This window comes from Trachypithecus francoisi, unplaced genomic scaffold (genome assembly GCF_009764315.1).
Source record: "Trachypithecus francoisi isolate TF-2019V2 unplaced genomic scaffold, Tfra_2.0 Lachesis_group5, whole genome shotgun sequence".
Classification (NCBI taxonomy): Eukaryota; Metazoa; Chordata; class Mammalia; order Primates; family Cercopithecidae; genus Trachypithecus; species Trachypithecus francoisi.
The window spans coordinates 104,194,576-104,211,981 of record NW_022681470.1 but is presented as its reverse complement, the minus strand read 5'-3'; the positions used below and the strand labels follow the sequence as shown (position 1 = coordinate 104,211,981).

The following is a 17,406-nucleotide window of genomic DNA, read 5'->3' as shown; positions in this document are numbered from 1 at the left end:
TCATTTCAGATGCTTTGGCTGGCAGAATTCTTTCCCTGCTCTTCCATTCCCATGCCACCCTTCCTCCTCCACCAGTAGGTCCTTCCTTGTGGAAAAGTAGCCTTTCGAGTAGTAGAAACTGATCCTGGCTCTAAGGGCAAAAGGGGCAGAAGGGAGTTTTACTGGAATGACTCTGGGGTATCTCACAACCCAAGGGGGCTGTGGGAAGGTCAGAGCAGGGCAGCTCTAGGACCTCTATGGTGGGAGTTCACGGACTCTGTGGTGCTGTTGATTACATGACTCAGCTCCCACTGAGTCAGGCCCATTGCTGCTCAGAGCCACCCTCCACCTTCCTGGGGAGGGAGTCGAGGGGCCCCAGTTTGATCAGTTATGTGCCCTGGATCAGCCAGCTAGTGAGATGTCTGGCATATTAGATACCTGAAGTGAATAATTTTGTAACATCTCCCCAACAAAGTTATTTTCATTGGTAATCATGAAATATAGTTAATGTATGCATCAATATAACTGATGATGTTGCCAGGAAAGGAATGCAGTGAAAAAACAATTTATTAAACTGTGTATATACAGTCATACTAATAAAATACAAATAAACAATATGATACAAAATAATTATCACAGTATAATAAAAGGCAAAGTAATGAAATAATACTTTTATTACATTAATTTTTTTGGAGAAAAGAAAAATTTAGACTTGCAGATTGGTCTGTCACAGCAATGAATGATAAAAATTTATCACAATTTTCATTTTCAGGTTGTAACTTTTGTAAACTTGTAAATAATTTTATCAAAATTAATCTTTGCATATTTATCCTCAATAGTCAGTATAATCAGGTATGTCACTCTATCTTTGTTCATACTTCCTATTAATTTTAATTTAAAAATTCATCTGAAGAAACATATAAATAAATAGAAAAAATTTTAAGCAGAAAGATAAGTTTAGCAGAGACTCACAAAAATCTCATTTCACAAGAAGTTCTAGAAATTACAATGCCATCCATGTTTTCATGTCTTAGGGAATGAGTCTAGTAGCTTTCAAATGCTGACACAGTTGAAAAATTTCTAAAAAAATTAGAAAATTCATCATTTAAAAAATTGTAATATCTCTTTTATGTGTATCAAAACTCTTATTAAACAATAAGATCTGAGTTGCAAAAGAGGATTTATTTTTTGCACCTGTCTATAAGTGCTTGTTCACAAGTTAAACAGAAACGCAAGTGCAGTCATATTTTTTATTATTTTTAGTTAAAACTTCCAAAATTTTTGTTCTACAAAAATTAGTTACAAACAACTGCACAGCAACCTCTCCCCCGACCAAATAATTCCATTAAAAATGGGCAAAAGACCCAAGTAGACATTTCTCAAAAGAAGACATACAAATGGTCAACAGGTATTTGAAAAAATGTTCAACATCACTAATCATCAGGGAAATCCAAATCAAAACCACAATGAGACACCATCTCGCTTCAGAATGGCTATTATAAAAAAAAGACAAAAAACAACAAATACGGATGAGGATACAGAGAAAAGGGAATTCTTATACACTGGGTAGAAATGTAAATTAGTAAAGTCACTATGGAAAATGGTATGGAGTTTTCTCAAAAAACTAAAAATAGTACTACTATACAATCTAGCATTCCTACTGCTGGGTATTTATCCAAAAGAAAGTATATCAAAAGGATACCAGCACCCCATGTGTATTCTAGTACTATTTGCAAAAGCCAAGATATGCAATCAACCTAGGTGTTTATTGATTAATGAAGGGGTAAAAGAAAATGTGGTCTAGATACACCAAGAAATGCTATTCAGCCATAAAAAGGAATGAAATCTTGTCATTTGCAGCTACATGGATGGAACGGGAGGTCAACATACTAAGTGAAATAAGTCAGGCACAGAAAGACAAATATTTCATGTTCTCACTCATCTGTGGAAGCTAAAAAAGTTGATCTCATGGAGGTAGAGAGTAGAATGATGGTCACCAGAAGTTGGGAAGGGATGTGCAGGGGGAATGAAGAAAGGTTGGTTGATGAGTACAAACATATAGTTAGATAGAAGGAATAAGTTCTAGTGTTCAATAGTTCTGTAGGGTAACTATAGTTAACACTAATTTATTGTATATTTTAAAGTAGCTAGAAGATGTGAAATAGTCCCAACCTAAAGAAATGATACATTTTTGAGGTAATGAATATCTTAAATACCTTAATTTGGTCATTACATATTGTATGCATGTATCAAAATATGACATGTATGCAATACATATGTATAGTTATGTTTCAATAAAAATATCAGCATTCATGTCTGAATATTAGCAAATACTAACATTATTCTGCCCATTGCTTTAGATCAGGTGCCCAGTTCTTGGTGATAATGACCAAGACATTTATACATTGCTCTTTTGATTTTTGCTGGCAGCATAAGACCAGCATCTTTTGTCATTTCTCCTGGCATTCACAGAATGATGGAATTAAAGTAACTCAAAATCTGTTTCTTCATTTCTGTAATCACTGTAATATTATTGCTTATTTTGAATCTACTGTTTAGATGCAGGAATATGTGGCACCATGGGGTTGGGCATGTGAAGTAAGCTCGAATGATTTTCAAACTGTCAGGAACTTATTCAAAACAAACGTGTGTGGCTGAGTTTGTGTGTATTGGGGCATGACTGTATAACTGGGAGTTTGAATTAACTTCTAAGTAGAATGCAAGCTATAAAGGATAAGTAATAAAAAAGTGCTAATTTGAAGCTTACATGCATATTATTAAAACTCAGTAGTAACAAAACAATGGTTTAGCACTTAGACCCACAAAAGCTTTTTTTTAGGAAGCAGTACTGTATCACTGACATTGTTTGGAATCACCGGCACATGGCGATAATGAAAAGCAGACTGACTTCTAGTTGGCTTTATTATTGCTTTTAAACTCTCTACAGATATTTTTATTGCCTTCCCCCAGGCACACTGCTTCCCTTGCCCAACCTTTGGTACACCACTGCGTCCAGCTATTGTGGTGGTGGGAGCAGAGGGTGGGAGGTATCAGGATGCCACATAATACAGACAAAGGCTTCATGGGCTCATTCTGAGTTTCAGGGGCTGTACTCAGAGAAGAGGGCATCAGGCACCAGCTCCATGTGGTGACTATTACATTTTCCTTTTTAGCTGCTTAGCATTAAACACACACACACACACACAAAATACACTTCATCCCATATGTCCCAAGATGCTCCTATTCAACATGACCTGATAACCACAAATGCAATGAGCTGCAATGCAAAGTAACACCAACTACTGAATCCAAGGTTACACCACAGAGCCATTTTTTTCTAAATCTAGATACCTAGGTAATCTTCATTCCTTTTTTAGTTATATTGAAATCCCATTTGATATTCATCAGGAGATGGATTACTTAGTAAATGAAACCACTAATAACCCACCCTATCCTCAAAATCTATGCCAACACAATATCCCCAGTCTTAATGATATTCCTTAGCTAGTCTCTGTGTATAACTTCTTTCTTCTCTGCATTGATTCTGTATAACCCCGTCCAGTCCATGAAGAGTTCAAATGCTGGTCATACAGTGGGCATTGCTGAACAGTGGAGCCCAGTGGGCTGGATTGTTAGTTTCTTCTGGTTGGTAGGAATGGGGGTGCAATGTGGGAACATTTCACAGAGGCTAGAAGGCTTAGTTTCCCTAGTTCCTCTGACTCCTCCCATATATCTCAGTTTCCATCGCCAGGATTTTACTCTTTCCTGATCATGCTGTATCTACATATGAAACCTAGTTTATACATGCAAGTGGAGGTATAATTCAATACCTTAAAACATCAATTTCTAAATTTGTTTTTTTTGTTATTTCAGGCTAGTAGCTAGTGGGATCATATGAAGACTTTGACTTTGATTTTACGCCTATAGGAGAGACTTATAGGACTAAGTGTGCTGTTCTCTTACATTAGGTTATCCTGATACACTCAAAACAACCATCTAACCTGTGGTATCAGCTTGTCTCATTTCTTTCAAATTGCTTATGGTGCCAGCTACTGGGTCCTCCAATACTTTCTTCCCGGTATCTAGTTGACCACAATAAATTCATTTATTGCTGTTTTGCTACTTTTTAGCAAGCATTGCTAATTTCATATCTCCAAATACAGGGTAGAGCCTTACTGCCTTCCTTCACTCCCACTGCAATAAAATGAACCATTACATTTTTCTTGAAGGTCTAGAATTCACAGCATACTCTCTAGAAACAATTCATAAATTATTTATTTTTCTTCTTATTTGAAAACATTAGATACTGACTCTAATTGGTTTTGGCAAAAAAATCATGAGGGGAGGACATTTATTGAAAAAAAAATAGGCTAGGCACAGTGGCTTACACCTGTAATCCCAGCACTTTTGAGATGCCAAGGCAGGAGGATCAATTGAGGCCAGGAGTTTGGGACCAGCCTGGGTAACATAGGAAGACTCTGTCTCTACAAGAATAAAAATTAAAAAATTATCCAAGCGTGGCAGTGTGCACCTGTAGTTCCAGCTGTGTGCTACTTGGGAGGCTGAGGCAGGAGTATCACTTGAGCCCAGGACTTTGAGGTTATAGTGAGCTGTGATTACACCATTGCACTCCACCCTGTGTGACAGAGCAAGATGCTATCTCTAAAAAAAAAGGAATACTAGGACATCTATAGAGGGCAAATTATTGAATAAACAACCTGTAGGAAGGACAGAAACCAGGGCCATGCTAAAGGCCTTAGTAGGAATTTGTGACCCTTCTATCTGGAACCCTGCTAGAAATTTGAATCAGCCTCAATGAAAATCAGGTTTAGTATTTCTTAGGATAGAATTTGAAGTTGGCCCAGTTTAGAACTGTCGTCTGACTACGGACAGGACAGGATTATACGGCAGAGAAAGGGTCTGCTGGGGGATGGAGGTAGTGGTGCAGCCTGTGTATCAGAGGCTGTACCAAGAGAAGGGGCAGTTCTTGTGAGACAGACAGCTTCCCCAACAAGTATCCACTTCAGTTTGGGGGATGAAGGTTATTTTTTCTGCTTCCTTCATTATCTTTTGTCCTGCAATGTTTACCACTGTCTGTACTCACTAGGACTCACTAGATAGTGTTGACAGACTGATTAAAACATTCATTATCTAAAAATAGGAGATTATTAGACTAGGTTCAAGACCAACATGGCTTTTGGATAGGAAGATACTGGTGATTTGGTAAGGGAGAAAAGAGAACAAGGTGTTGATTCTAAAATCCAGAAGTGATAATTTAAAAAAATTATCAGTTTGTATGACTCTGAGGCTTTTGCTGGCATCCTTAGCTCCCAAAAAGCCCTCTGCTCTCTGAACTTCCACTCTTCTCACCCATATTGCTCATTTGACTCTGAGCATGGTTATCTGCTGTGCCCTGTACATCCCTGCATAGAAGTTCCATCTCCCAAACCACACTACAAGATCCCCAAGAACAGAATCCATGTCTTAAATTTTATTTTTTTTTAGATTCTCAATATATTTTAGCATCAGTTAGAGCAAGTTTTGTATTCCCTGGCCTCTTGATTCTCCATTTGTACATGTTTATTTTCACAGGTGTGTCAGACTCTCTTTATCATATTAGAATATTCTTACAGTTTTTGTATCTCCAGTACCAAGTTGTTATCCCCTCATACAATAAACAGATAATTAATGTACTTTGCTGAGGACAATATGATAAGCCATACAGAGGGGTGTGTCATTGGCATAAATGGGAGAATTAAGTTTTTCTATTCACACATGTTAAATTTAAAAAATGTTAACTTGGCATAGCAATGACTGTGTAAAATTGGTATTCCATTTAGTACAAGATTTAAACCATTACACAGGTAGAATTTGTTCTGTTTTTTATTCACCATTAATAAAAACCAATTTCTGGTTTCCTTCCTCCCTCCCTCCTTCCTGCCCTTCCTTCCTTCCTTCCTTCCTTCCTTCCTTCCTTCCTTCCTTCCTTCCTCCCTCCCTCCCTCCCTTCCCTTCTCTTTTTCTCTTCTTTCTTTCTTCCTTCTTTCCTTCCTTGCTTTCTTGCTCTTTCTTTTCCTTCCTTCCTTCCTTCCTTCCTTCCTTCCTTCCTTCCTTCGTTCGTTCGTTCTTTCTTTCTTTCTTTTTCTTTTTCATTCTTTCTTTCTTCTTTTTCTTTCTTTCTTTCCTTTCTTTTTCTTTCTTCGTTTTCTTTTTCCTTCTCCCTTCCCTTGTCCCTTCCCTTCTCCCTTCCCTTCCCTTCCCTTTCCTTTCCTTTCTCAGAGTATTGCTCTGTTGCCCAGGCTGGAGTGGTGCAGTGATGCAATCTTAGCTCACTGCATCCTTCACCTCCTGGGTTCTAATAATTTTCTTGCCTCAGGCTCCCAAGTAGTTGGGACTATAGGCGTGTGCCACCACGCCTGGCTAATTTTTGTATTTTTAGAGACAGAGTTTCACCATGTTGGCCAGGCTAGTCTCAAACTCCTGGCCTCAAGTGATCAGACTGCCTTGTCCTCCCAATGTGTAGGGATTACAGGCATGAGCCACCATGCCCAGCCAATTTCTGGTTTTCTTTCAAGCTCATGCAGATAATACATTTCTAACTCTAAATGAGATAATGTCTATAAGAGATCTAGCAAGCTCCTTTGTACAGAGTAGGTACTCAGTAAATAGCAACTAAAATATAGTGATTATAAAAATAATTCACTTTGAATCATTTTTAGGTTAACCCTTTCATTGAAGGCTCTTTGGAGCTCTTTAACATCTTGATTCCTGAAATCCTTTGTAAAAAACTTTTATTTAGCCTAGTGGGCTCAGAGGCTTGAGGCAGGGCTTGATCAGTAATCAGAACCCTCCTGGAGGTATTTTTTCTGATTCCTTTCCCCACCTCTTCCTTTCGCTCTTTTGAGAACCAACAGGAATTACGTTCTCTCTCAGGTGCTCCATGGTGGAAAAATATATTGAGATCACTTAGCCTTATCTTTTCTTTGTTTCTTTTTCTAAATGAGAAACACTTAAAACTATATGTTTGTGATTTACCTAAGGAAAGGCTGTCTTTTTTTTTTTTTTGCCTCTTTCCTGCTGTCAGATAAAAGCAGAACTGGAGAGAAAAATTATGTTCCAGGCAACATAGTCAAAATAGTTCCAGAGTTGTGTTGCTAACCCAGCTTAAAGTTTCTCTTTGCCCCAGACTTTTTTCTTGAGACTTGCTCTTCTTAGAATAGCACTGGCAGATGTAGAGCAGTGTACAGCCTGTGTTTTTATAAAGGCAGCCCATCTTCCAGAGGAGCAATAAGGAAGGAAGGGTCTGAAAGCAGTGTTTGGGCTCAGATCGTACATTCCTACTTCCTAGCTGTATGATCTCTCTCGGCCTCAGTTTTCCGTCTGTAAATGGAGATAATACTAACTCCTATTTTATAGCATTATTAAGAATTTAAAAGCACTTGGCACATAATAAATACTCAATATATATTAGTTTGCATTATTTTTACTTTTGTTTGAGTCAGGGTCCCGCTCTGTCACCTAGGCCAGCAGAGTGCAGTGGCACGATCATAGTTCACTGCAGCCTTGAACTCCTGGGCTCAAGCAATCCCCCTACCTCAGCCTTCCTAGTAGCTGGAATCACAGGCATGGGCCATTATGCTCAGCTAATTAAATTTTTTTCTTTTTTTTTGGTAGAGACAGGGTCACACTATGTTGTCCAGGCTAGCCTCCAACTTCTGGGCTCAAGCAATCTTCCCATCTTCGTCTCCCAAAATTCTGGGATTACAGGCATAAGCCAACACACCCGGCTGCTCTCATTATTTGTAATGGACATCTAATTATTGAAAAATTGCTATGTGCCAGCCACTGTGTGTGTGTGTGTGTGCACATAGTATATGTACAGATACCCACATACTATGTAATATTTATTTATTGTGAGTCTGCCCTAATCTTCATCAAGGAAGGTTCTTAGTCTGTTTTACTCACTACTGTATTCTTGTACCTGGAACAATGCCTGAGACATAGAAGGCATCCCAAAATATTATTTGAGTAAATGAATGTTTAGGGAAATCCCTAAACATATCATATACATATACGTGCATATACACACATTTATATTCACACACATACAAGTATATATATACACACATATCTATATATACACCCATATGATTATACACATACACACACATAATTAAAAATACATTTTCTTGCCAGGAATCTTGATACTAGACTAAGAGTCCAATTAGCTAGCCAAGAGCAGATTATGAGAGATTTGGTTAGCATGATCCAATTTCAGGAAATGTCTTAGTATATAAATCCTGAGGTTTCAAGAAGGTAGAGAAGAGGTTAACAGAGCAACTCTAACGGAATGGAAGAGGAGGGAGTGGGAAGTTGTTTCCAGTGAGGAGATGATGCTGAGGGAGGAAGAGAGACAGGGGAAGCTGCCAGGCCGGAACTGGGGAATCTGGGTTGTGAGAGCCTTGGTGCTGATTGGCTGGCGGTCACAACTACCCCGATTCCTCACCCCAGCGGGGTGGCTCTGGGTTTTCACAAGGTTTGTTCAGGAAGGGGGGTGAAGGCAGGTTTGCACCCTTTGCTGGTCATTTCCAGGGCTTTCTATGGATGCTGCATCTAGTGAAGCAGTAGCTGCTTCTCTCTAGCCATCCAAAAGTTGCTTTTCTATTTACGTCAGTTTGCTCTGTTTCCCAGAGCTCTGGGAATTGCTTTAAATGACAATTTCTGGACATTGTAAATCCTTTGCTGAGTCACTGCTGAAGAACTTTCCGGCAAAGTAGTCTGAGACTCCACTGACTAAGACGACAGGCTACATCACTAGAGCCCTAGCAACAGGCCCAAACTAAACAGAAATGGATTTTGAGACTGCTAAGTGCTTAACATGGGGAAGAAAAATCCCAGGTATCCCTGACAGCTGAGCCACCCTCTCTCAATCTAGAACAGCCTTCCTCCATGTCCTTTACTCCCAGGAGTCACAGGCTGCGGAGACCTCCAGCTGTAGGGCTCCCCTAATGCTCTCAGTTTCTCCTGGGACTTCCAGGAGAGCAGACCCCCCACTGGCCTGCCCATCCACTTCTCCCTCCTGGTGTCCCTGGAGACAGTCAAAGCGTAAGTGCTCAAACCAAAGAATGTGAGGGGCTGGCATGGATCACTTAATGTGCTATCTGCTCTTTGGAGAAACAGCAGAGATCCACATAAAATGTAGCTTAGCAATCACATACTAAGCCAGTAGATCTCTAATAATGTTAGTCCAGCTCATTTGGGAATTTCTGAGGCTTAGGAGTATTCAGCGTAATTCCATTCGTTTAGCAAATGGATGATGTAGAAAGAGAGCTCCCTATCCACTTAAACAGTAAATTACTCTGGCAGCAAGCTTTCATACAACAACAATTGTAAGTAAGTTACAAGTGATTTTATCTAGTTAGCAATGGTGGGCCTTCAAAATGAGCTCATTTATGTAAGCATTCATTCATTAAAAACACAGTGAGAGCTTGCTATGTGGAAAGCTGCTAGGCAAGTGGGGAAGACTGCTCTCAATTAGGAGGAATGAATATTTACTTTGCTGCACATAATGTTGGGTGCTTTCCCAATCTTAGCATTTAATCTTTGCAACAACTTTGTGAGGCAGGCATGGCAAAGACTGGTATTTGTTCCCCCATATTCATTCTTAGTTTTATTTTGGTAACAGAACCTTCCTACTCTGAGTTTTGGTAGTGTGTGTGGCTTCCCAGTGATTGCTGAATAGGATGACTGAAGAATCAGAGGCTCAGGATTGCTAAGGCTTTCTCAGCCTCCCTTGTAGCTAAGTGTGGTCATATCGTTCTAGTCAATAGGAATTGAACAAAAGTGACTGTGCAACTTTAGGGGTGAAGTCCTTATAAAAGGAGCTATTTTCTCTTTGCTTGCCTTCCTGGGAACTAGAAAGAGACATGGTTGTGGAGCTGATGAGTAAGCTTTAGTTTATCTGGACAATGGCAGAGCAATGAACAAAAAGAAGCTGGGGCCCTGGATGGCTTGGGAGAATAGAGTCTCCTACTTATCCTCATCTGTCTGTCCATTTCCTTGTCATTATGTGAAGGAACAAGGTATTTCTATCTTATCTGAGTCTTTCTCTTTAGGGGATATCCTTGCTTTTTAAGCCTAATTTCTATAGTTCTAATATAGTAATAAGAAAGCTACCCTAATGATGAAAAATATAAAGAAGTTAGGCAAACATTCTGAAATTCTGAAATGTCTAAGGCACTACATGGCAGAGCCCAGACTCAGACTCAGGTCTGCTGTGTTCTGCTACATCATGTCACTTTCCTTAAAATAAGCAGACAGACACAACGTGAACCCCCTGGATTTCTCAAGAAAAGGAGTTCTGCTGTGGCTGCCATGAGATTTTAGTGGTTCATCTTTCAAAAAGTCTACCAGAAGGGAGAGACTCTCACCTTTATTGAATACCTGCTGTGTACCAGGAACTCCGTTGTACACTTTACGTGTGGCATTGCACTGAAGACACAAATGTACACAAATGCTGCTTTCAAACTATGCACAATGACATGTACTTAAATAGTTCCACATGAGAGACAGAGAGTGCTAAGTGAGTGCAGAAGAAGGAGAGGATGTACCTGGCTGTGTGGGATCGGGAACAGCTTCAAGAAGGAGGTGGTACTGGGTTTGAGTCTTGCAGAATAGGTAGTATCTGGGGGACAAGGCATTGCAAGTAGAGAAAACACCATGAGCAAAGGATGAGGAGCAGGAGAGCACTAGAAGCAGGCCCTTAGCATGTCCAGAATGTAAGCTCCCTGATGAGAGCAGGTAGGTGACAAGAACAGGTAGGCTGATATCAGATGAGGGAGGGCCTGGAGTGGCAGGCTGACAAGTTCAGACTTCATGTATGGGGTTGAGGGATGCCTGTAGAAGTCTGAATAAGGTGTTGGAAAAATCAGAGCTTCAGAAATGATGAGCATTTCTAAGCCATGACTGTGTCCCAAGCGCCGGACAAAGATGAATCTACCAGTAATGGGGACAACAGAGTGGAGGAGGACAGACAGGAAACCAGAAGGCCAGCGAGGAGGCTAACTCAGGAAGCAGCAGCAGGAGAGAGGGGTGGGGTCGACAGAAGGGATGTCGCAAGGGCAGGACTGACAACACTTGGCAGCCTCCTGGGTGTGGGAGGTAAGGGAGCAAGAGGAACCCAAGATAACACAGAGGTTTGTTTTTGACTGGAAGCTTGATATTACTTAAAGATATTCTGGTTAGCTGTTTTCTTAATTAACACAGGGAATGGGAAGTTTTACAATAAGCTAAAAAGGCCTCCCTTTTCTAAGGAATAGTTTATAAGTAGATACATAAAAGGTATGGTTAAAGCACATTCCCTTTCTCTTAAGATAAAAGCATTGGCAGAGATTTAGGATTAATGATCCTCTCTGGAGACTAAAGCAACTCCATCTTGGATGCTAAGCTGCCAGGATGACTTTTGATTAACCCTAGTTCCAGAAATGCCTTTTAGATCTCCAGTTTATCTATTGTTCTTTGTGTAAGAGCACGTACTTACTGTAAAGCCTGCCCTTAGGACAAATCCCTACCCATTCCCTCTGAGGCAGGTGTGCCCCTCCCCTGTGGTATAGAATCCCTGGGTCTGGTGGGTAATGGTATGGGGATCCATCATCTTGTCTTGTGACGAGACAAGACACAGACATGGCTTCTGTTCATAACGTCCCTACTAAATATTTCTTTCTAAGAAACTGGGTTTGTCAGACTCTTTCTTTGGCGTATCAACTAGAAGACCACAACAATGTTGTCAAGACCCTAGTGTGTGACTCCGGTTTATATATATAATTTTAACTGTCAGAAAACTTTTTAATTTGCAAATTTATTCAAAGTTTGAAACTACCTTGGAGAGCCTTAGAAATCTCAGAAATTAGTGATTGGGATATCTCTATATTCATGGTATCTATAGGTTTCATATCCACTCAGGTTTCATATCCACTCAGAAGGCTTCTGAAAAAAGAGGTAATATGAGAAGTTCATAATTGTTATGTCTGGCTTCCTCTTTCTTTGCCTTTCTCTCTTATATCTTCAATCATCTTTTTTCACTGGACACGGATAACTCTTTGGGAAGTGCTAAACTCTCACAGTAAAGTCAAATCAGAGTTAAAGGCAAATGTTTAACCAATCATGTTCAAATACAAGCTAGCAGATGAAGAATTTTAGGCTCAAAGAGTCAAATACTCTGCATTCCTGAGAAATCTCAGTTTCTTATTCTGGGAAATGTTTTCACATTGCACTTTGCTGCCACAGCCAAATGGGTATACCTTTTTGAATTTTTATTACTAAAAGGTTTAAATTGGGATTTGAATTAGATTTAAATTAGGAAACTGAAAGAAAACATTTTGTATCCATGCATTAAAAAAAACAATCCAACCATAAAAAGGGAGCTAGGTGTCAGTTTCTGATGTAGGGGCAGTGTTCTCATGGAGGTAATGGAAGGCTAGGTCTGTCCACGTCATTTCTTGTTCTTTGACAGATTCTGTGGTGCCTCTGTTGCCTTGTTCAGGTTCAGAAAACTCACTCAGTGGTGAGGCACTCAGAGGCAACATCCTCATAAAGCAGCTTGTCTTACAGCCAAGCATTGTCAATCAAACCCAAGATCGCCCATCTCTCTGTACCTAACTATCCATTCTCCTGAAGCCTTGATTTTTATCAGATGGGCACCTGGCTCATCACAGCACCCACTTCCACTGGGCCAATTTTGGTTGATTTTTGCCCTTCTCATTCTTCCTCCACTGTCTTACATCTTGGCCCCTGTGTGAAAGCTATGGTGAGAGAAGAGCTGGGGCCCCATCTTTCCTTAGGAGGACCAGCAGAGCTATGAGCTCTCATGTGGGTTGGGGTGCAGTGGGTGGCAGGAGTGGGAAGCAGCTGGCCATCTTTTTGGGGTCTCATTATTCACCCAGCAGTAGTTATTTTATATCAACTGTTTAGTAAGCACTGCTCTTGGGGGCACAAAGATAAATTCAAAATAGACTTACCTTCAAAGATCTCATAGTCTGTGGAGGAGACAGAGAGAAACAGAAGATTACAATGCAGTGTGGAGGAACAGCAAGGGAGGCTGGCCCAGGTAATAAAGGGAACAGAGGCAAAGGGCAGCTGAGCCCTGACGGTAAATGGAAAAAGCCACCCTGACTCCTTCCCGATCACACCCAACGGTATTGTCAATATCTTCATTCTCCATGGTGTTGGACTCTTGATAAACCTCCATTTTTAATTACTTTTGTTTTCATTAAAATACTCAAATTGTAATGTATTTCAAGCATGCATCAAAATAGTGAAAATAATGTAAGAGATGGCACCTCAAGTGGTGGTTTTGTGTGACTGTTAAGAGCACAGACTCTAGAACTGAACTGCCTGGGTTCAAATTCCAACACTCCCTCCTACCACTGAGTGATGGTTGGACAGGTTATTGTCCCATCGTCCACCTCAGCTTCCTCCTCTGTCAAATAGGGACAATAACACTCATCTGGGCGACTGAGCAGTGCTGGCACACAGTCAGCATGTAGAAGTGTTAGTTTTTATGCTTTCCAGCAGGCCGCATGTATAGTGTTGTAGTCAAGCTGCTGTCATGTAAGTCGTATTCAGTGCCACACCACCTGTGAACAGTATAATATTGAGTAAGTTATTTAAGCGTTCTGTGCTTTGATTCCCTTACCTATATGAGTCTAAATTGTATTAGAATAACCTCATAGGATAGCTTTAAAGGATTGAGTGTGTTCATACCTGTAAAGCTTCCACAACAGTTCTGGCATACAGAAAGCTCCCAACAAATATTAGCTGTTACTATGAAATGGAAACTCTTTACCTTCACTGCGCTTTAACAGGTGAGAACATTTTGTCACATTTGCTTCAGATCTGTTTTTCAATGGAATAAAATTACAATTAACATGGAACTTCCATCTTCCCTCCCAATGCCCTCTGCTCATTGCCAGAGCTCTCCACTCTGACAGTGTGTTTCCTTCCTATCCATACTGTATTTCTTTCCCATTGTCTCTCTATATAATAAAGATGTATTGTATATTAATATGGATAGACGGACATCTGTAAACAATGCATAGACTATTTTTATGTTCTCAGCTTTTTGTAAGTGTTGTCATGCTGTATATATTCATCTGCAACTTGGCTTCTCCCTTTTATCCAACTTAGTTTCTGAGACTTATCTATGTTCATTCATCTTCACTACTGTGTTGTACTTCATTATATAAATAAACTAGAGTTAATTAATCCATTCTCACAAGACGGACAGTTACGTTGTTTCCGGTTGCTGCTGTCTGTATAGCAGACTATACTGCATCAAGCATCTTTGTGTGCGCATCCTCTTTGAAGCACTCTGATTCCAGGGCTCTCATGTTTTGTTTTGCTTTTAATTATTATGTTCATATTTGACTATTCTATGAGAGTCTGGTAAGTGTCTTTGGTCTTAGAATGTTGAGGATTGTGCCAGATAAATTATGTGCATTGTCTTAACTAATCCTCACTGTGATTCTCTAAAGTAGGTGGTAGAGTAGGATGATTAAAAGCAGGGATCCTGGGCCAAGTACCGGGATTCAAATTCCAGCTTCTCCATACACAAACTGTAAGGTTTTGAGAAAATCCCTTAGTATCTTGGGCCTCAGGTTTCCTTTCTATAAAATAGAGTGATAATTGTATCTCTTCATAGGGTTATGGGAGGAGTGAGTGAATTACTGCATATAAAACACTCAGAAAAATGAGTGGCACATAATGAATGCTATGTAGGTGTTATAATTAGTTTTAACTCTCTTTTCACAGAAGGGGAAACAGAAATGCAGAGAAGATAAGCCATGTTTCAAAAGAAATCCAGCTAAGTTAGCCCTACTGAGACATGGACTGGAAGGTAGGCACACCTGACATTGCAAGCTTCCAAACCCATGCCTTCCCACCACACAGTGGGAAGCTCCTCTCTCTATGGAGCTTTGTGTTCATGAAATCTCTGTCTCCTCAATACAAGACTCCACCTAGGAGATTTGGAGGCAAGAGCCCAGTTTTCTTGTACACCACCCCTCTCTCTGAAGCTCCCACTGGACCTCCAGTGGGATCAGGAACTTCTTGGTGGGCTATCAAATGGGTGAGCTGACTGGCCCTGTCCTTCCACTCATGGCAGCCACAGTGATCTGGTAAAATGTAAGTCAGTTCCTATCACTTGTCTGTTTGAAACTCTCCACTGGTTTTCCATCACACTTATAAGGAAACCCAGATTCCAGACTCTGAGGGGCAAGGCCTTCAGGATGTGCTCCCTGGCTTTCCATTGACCTTATCTCTTCCCCTTACTTTAGCCACAAGGGCCTCTTTGTGTCCTTGAATTTGGCACTTGGTGTCACTTGGGGTTCTTTTGCATCTGCTGTTCCTTCCGCCTAGATCTCTTTGCTTCAGATCTTCACATGTTACTCACTCCCTCATTTCACTCAGGTCTCTGCTCCAATGTCACATTCTGCAAGAAATCTTCTCTGAACACCAAAAATGACCTCTTATTTTTGCTTCCCAACCAACCAGAGCTGACACTGCCCATAGCTCTAGAGCAGATCTTTTAGGTGCTGGATCTTTGGGAGGTTCTAGAGGCCTGGGAGAGAGTATAGTATGGCCACAGTGGGAGGCCGGGGGCAGGGGAAAGGGGAATGGAGGATGACTTGGGGTAGCAGCTATTTACCACCTGGTAGAGGTGACCTCAGTATTTTCATCAGTATGGCGACATCAGTACACACAACTGTATCACTAGGGCCTAGAGCTGTGCCAGACAAACAGCAGGCAGTCAACAAATATTTGTTTAATTAGTTAAGTAAAAGGGAAAAATGGACAGAGAAAGCAACATTTCAAGGTAAGGAAGTCCAAACAGGTAGTATGAGGCACAAGGAAGAAACGTAGAGAGGTGTTCCCGGCTATGGGGGTTGATGTTGGAAGCTGGGGGAGTGGAGAAGAACCAGCCTCCCTCTTCAGAGGTTGCTTCTTCTTATGCACCTCTGGGAAAAGAGGTTGCCCTTTGGAAGGTGCTCTTCCAGTCTGCTGTGGCTGCACTGACTCTGCTGAGATTGGTCTGCTCCTCCAGGAATCTGGTTCAGCTCACGTAAGTGGTAAGCAGCAGATAGAAAATGTGAGGTGGGCTCCCTGCTCTGTTCCCCACTCCCCCGCAACAAAGCTGGCTTCACCAACATGCCACAGCAGTTATACAGGGCCCTGTGCTCAGAAGGGCCCCACATTTGGTTTAATGCTTTGCTGTTGCTGTCTTGAAATTCTTGATTTTTGCACAGGGGCCCCCTGCATTTCCATTTTGCACTGGGCCCTGTGCATTATGTAGCTGTGCATTATGAGTGTGCCATTCCATAAGACAAGAAAACAGCCTGCCCAAGTTAACCCCCAGCCCACAGACAAACTAGGGTTTCTCATTATCAGGGAACCAGCCAAACCCTGGGCCTGCCTGTGTAGCAAAGTGAAGCCCATCACCCAGCCTTAGACCCTCTGGTGGCCACACAAAATTAGGCAGAAGCTTTGAAGAGCTGCTTTTCCATATCTCAGGTGGGCCTCCTCATTTTGTTCTCAGGGAGCACTGAAGCAGCAGGAGGATATAGAACTCTCCAGTATAATGAGCGACCCCGCAGAGGCCTAGGTGGGTGGAACGCATGGGGGGAGGGGACAGCCTGTGCGCAAGCACACACATGCATACACGCCTCAGGTTTTTGGTTTTGACTTCGTTTTTTTAAAAATTTTTTGTTTGTCACTGATTGGCTAAAGATGTCCTGACAACTGAATTCTGGTCTCCCAGTTTGGGAAGCTCAAAGAGTTTCCTCATGGACATTGGACTTTGCCTCCCAAGACCTGGGGTAAGGTAGAAGAGAAAAGGATGACTGAGTTTAAGGCTGGGCTGAGCAGAGTTCCAATACCTGCAAGTTCTTGTGTTTTTCCTGGGATTATGAAGTCCCTGCAGACAAGGTCTATCTTGCAGTTGTCTCAATACACCTAATTACTTTTTAACCAGTTAATTAATCCACCAGCCCATTCAACAACTACTGCCAGAGTCCCGGCTATGTGATGGTCACGTTTTTAACCTGTGAGGATATACACCTGTGAGGAGCGCTTCTCTGGGTTTCAGCCTGTGCCTCCAGCTGTCTTCCTTGACCTCAAACTCAATACACTCAATGTGGGCTCATGTGCCGTGGCCCCTGCCTGGGTCCCACCCAGAGTTCCCCCAACTGAGTGAATAGCACCATTACGCAGAGAGGCCACTTAGAATGGTAGAGAGCATGGGCGTCAAACTTGCTGTCTATGGTGAGGACTGGCCATGCCCCCCTACTCACTGTGCCTCAGTTTCCTCATAGGGTAGAATGACGCATACTATTATGACCAACTGTCCAGGTACTCGAGCCAGAAAATCGGGAG

At 41.3% G+C, this 17,406-nt stretch overlaps 1 non-coding gene across 1 annotated transcript; it reads right to left on the bottom strand.

The window, feature by feature from the left end:
* Positions 1-1,096: 1,096 nt before the first annotated feature.
* On the bottom strand, positions 1,097-1,219 carry LOC117077061. The gene has a single exon (XR_004434648.1). It is a non-coding gene; the product is annotated as a small nucleolar RNA SNORA40 (small nucleolar RNA).
* Between the last annotated feature and the right edge of the window lie 16,187 nt (positions 1,220-17,406).